Here is a 4,122-nt window from a genome sequence, read left to right as displayed (position 1 = left end):
TGCCGGGGAGACGGTTTCCATTGCTATTTCATTGCTTGTTTAAGACTCTCACCTTTATTTGTTAGTGTTTGCTACTTTTGTTACTTGTCAGTGCTTACGTTCTTCTTAGCTTTGTTGTATGAACAGAGGACGAACCCGCTCAAGATCTTTAATTCCCATCGATCCAGAGCTAGAGAGGTCTTTGTCCCTACTTCGAAGAGAAGCAAGAGCAAGGAGTAGAAATCCCCGCACTCCAACAAGAGGAGTAAGAGAATTAGAAGATACTCCACCCTCTTCACCCTCAAGTGAAGAATTAGATAGCCCTAAATCATCTTCGAATTCAGAAATCAACCCTTTCTCAACCTATAAGTTTGAAAGTAAAGAAGGTTCTAAAATGGGAGAGAATACGCCTTTGAGTCGTCTTGGGGCCCCCAAAGCTTTTAGAGCGCAAAGTGGGATCCTAACTCCTACTACTCAAGCCAACAATTTCGAGATCAAGCCTAATTTGATTGCCTTGATTGAGAGGAAACAATTCTCGGGTGGAAAGTTTGAGAGTCCTCATGAGCACCTAAAAGAGTTTGAGAAATATTGTGACACAATAAAGGCCAATGGAGTGACTCAAGAATATATTCGCCTCAAAATGTTTCCATTTTCGCTAATTTGGAGAGGTCTAGAATGGCTAGAGAAGGAGGTGCCCCCTAATTCTCTCACGATATGGGACCAAGTGACTACGACTTTCTTGAGGAGGTTTTATAACCATAGGAAGACCGCCGAGGCTCGGTCTTTGATTCAAGGTTTTCGCCAAAAGAGTGGTGAGTCTCTAAGTGCGGCATGGGAACGATACAAAGAGCTTCAACGTCAATGCCCACACCATGGGATACCCAAGTATCAACTCATTCACACTTTCTATGGAGGTCTCACACCTCAAGGAAGAACAAGCCTAGACGCCGCGGCCGGTGGTCCAATTATGAACAAAGGAGAGCATGAAGTGGAGTGTATTATAGAGGAAGCCGCAAAGCACTATGATGATTGGTACGAAGGAGAAAGGGATGCTACTTCTAGCAATGGCGTTTATGCATTGGAGCAAGCCAACGCAATCAACAACCTTTCTACCCAAATCTCCAAAATGACCAAGCAAATGGATGAATTGATGAAAGAAAGGTCCAACCCTCATGGTAATATCTCCCCTTCAACCAAGGGAGGCAATGGTATGGACACTTCCTCCCCCTCTTCTTACAATACAATGCCCCAAGGATGCATGTTTTGTTCTAATTGTGAAACCTATGATCATGATACCTCTCATTGTGTCTATGCTTGTAAAGTTCAACCCCCTTCCCATGAACATGATAATAATATGGAAAATGTCAATGCTATGAATTTTGCTCCTAGAATGGGAAATGTAGGAAACTTGAGGCCAACCTCCAATCAAATGGGGAATTGGAATCAAGGTGGAAACCATGGTTGGAACCAAAATGGTGGTGGCTATGATAACCAATACCATGGTGGGGGAGGCCCTTCCAATTTCAATGGAAGAGGCTACTCTAACCAAAGAGGATATGGTAATCAAAACATACAACCTAATTCCCGATACCATGACCATCAAAATCAAAATTTTGGTGACCACGGTAACATGGGAAATAATCAACAAGGCAATGTTCCTAACCAAGGCACGGGAGGCAATAGGGGCCAATTTGTTCCTAACTATGCCCAAACTAATAGGCCCCCGGGTTTCCATCAACCCCGACTTCCTCCACCTCAACAACCTCTTCAACTTGAAGCCCCTCCAATAGATCCCGTGATGGCTAAATTAGATGCTCTTTTAAAAATGCGTGAGGAGGATCAAAAGAAACATGAAGAGGCTCAAAAACGAACCAATGCTCATATGAAAATGCTTGAGACTCAAATTTCTCAACTTGCATCTAATTCATCCCCTTCTTCTTCTTCTCCTTCTTCTTCTCACATCCCAAGTCAAGGAGTCAACCCAAAACCTTTGTATGCCGTGACAACAAGGAGTGGGAAAGTAGTAGGGAGTGACCCTTTAATTGAGGAAGAACCCCAAGAAGAGGCGGAGTTAGAGAATGAGGGTGAAAAACCCAATGAGGCATTGAGTGTTGAAAAAGAAAAACATGTTGAGGTGCTCAAGGAAAAAGAAGCCACCCCCTTGCCCCTAAATCGCCAACCTAGAGAGGAGAAGCTACCCTTTCCACAACGATTTGTGAGAGCTAAACTTGATGCCCAATTTGGGAAGTTTTTGGAAGTCATTAAGAATTTGCATATCTCCGTCCCTTTTGTTGATGCTATGAAACAAATGCCCCACTATTCCAAATTTTTGAAAGATCTTTTGAGTGGGAGAAGGGAGTGTGAGACGGTGAGTTTAACCGCCAATTGTAGTGCAATTCTTTCCAACAAACTACCTACCAAATTGAAAGATCCGGGTAACTTTTCCATCCCTTGCTCTATCAATGGCATTGAATTTGATAAAGCCTTGTGTGACGTAGGAGCAAGTGTGAGTCTCATGCCCTATTCCGTCTACCAAAAGCTTAGTGTAGGAACCCTCTCTCCCACTAACATTACTCTCCAACTAGCGGACCGTTCCGTTAAGTTCCCCATGGGCAAAGTTGAGGACATTCCCCTTAGGGTAGGAAAATTCACATTCCCCGTGGATTTCTATGTGCTAGAAATGGATGAGGATGAGAGGATTCCTAAAATTTTGGGTAGGCCATTTCTAGCCACGTCTAGAGCTATCATCGATGTGAAGGAGGGGAAGATATCCTTGAAAATTGACAATGATTCTATTGAGTTTGATTTGAACAATGTCATGCAACAACCCTCCTCAAGTGGTGAATGCTTTAGGGTAGATATTCTTGATACGGTTCTTGATGAATTTTCTCGCTCCCACTTGCATGCCACTGATGATCCCCTTGAAAGTGTGTTGTTGAATGAATCAAAGATAGGTACTCACAAAGAAGACATACAATTCTATGAGGATTTGCTTGAGAGCAAGGAGTGCAAGGGCGCGAGCATGGAAGAAGAAGCTCCTTACATTCATGACCTCTTTCAAGTTGAAGAAAGAGAAGAGAGCCCCAATGGTAAGGGAGCACCAAAGGTAGACTTGAAACCTCTACCTTTGGGCTTGAGGTATGCATTTCTTGGTCCCAATGAGTCTTTCCCCGTGATTGTAAATTCTAACCTAACGGAGGAGCAAACCTCCCTCTTGATCAATGTTTTGAGAAATCACAAAAAAGCTTTGGGCTATACCATTGATTATATCAAGGGTATAAGTCCATCTTTATGTATTCACAAAATTGATCTATAGGGAGATGCCAAACCCGTCAGGCAAAGGCAAAGAAAGCTTAACCCTTCCATGCAAGAGGTTGTGCGGAAGGAAGTGGCTAAGCTTCTTGATGCGGGAATTATTTACCCAATTGCTCATAGTGATTGGGTATCTCCCGTGCAAGTTGTGCCTAAGAAAGGGGGCATGACGGTAGTGAAAAATGATCATGATCAACTAGTACCCACTAGACTTGTTACCGGTTGGCGCATGTGTATTGACTATCGCCAACTTAACACAAGTACATGCAAAGATCATTTTCCACTACCGTTCATTGATCAAATGTTGGAAAGGCTTACAAAGCATTCCTTCTATTGTTTCCTTGATGGTTACTCGGGATTTTTCCAAATCCCAATTGACCCTAGGGATCAAGAGAAGACAACTTTCACATGCCCCTACGGTACTTATGCGTATCGTAGGATGCCTTTCGGGCTTTGTAATGCCCCCGCAACATTCCAACGTTGCATGATGTCCATTTTTAGTGATATGATTGAGGATGAGATAGAAGTCTTCATGGATGACTTCTCCGTTGGAGGAGCCACCTATGAAGATTGTCTATCTAATTTATCTCGTTGCTTAGAAAGGTGTGAGAGGGCTAACCTCGTGCTGAATTGGGAAAAGTGCCACTTTATGGTCGAAAGTGGGATTGTTCTTGGGCACAAAATTTCCCATGCCGGCATTGAGGTTGATAGAGCCAAGGTTGAGGTCATCGACAAACTTCCTCCCCCCACCAACGTGAGGGAAGTGAGGTCTTTTCTTGGCCATGCCGGGTTCTATCGGCGCTTTATTAAAGATTTTTCAATGATCGCTAA

At 43.4% G+C, this 4,122-nt stretch overlaps 1 non-coding gene across 1 annotated transcript; it reads right to left on the bottom strand.

Annotated features, from left to right (window-relative positions):
* Positions 1-752: 752 nt before the first annotated feature.
* On the bottom strand, positions 753-858 carry LOC145629711 (small nucleolar RNA R71). The gene has a single exon (XR_014111865.1). It is a non-coding gene; the product is annotated as a small nucleolar RNA R71 (small nucleolar RNA).
* Positions 859-4,122: the final 3,264 nt, after the last annotated feature.

Source organism: Chenopodium album, chromosome 4 (assembly GCF_948465745.1).
Source record: "Chenopodium album chromosome 4, dcCheAlbu1.1, whole genome shotgun sequence".
In the NCBI taxonomy this organism is placed as follows: domain Eukaryota; kingdom Viridiplantae; phylum Streptophyta; class Magnoliopsida; order Caryophyllales; family Amaranthaceae; genus Chenopodium; species Chenopodium album.
Note: the sequence above shows the minus strand (reverse complement) of the source record. Positions and strands in the feature narration are given on the sequence as shown.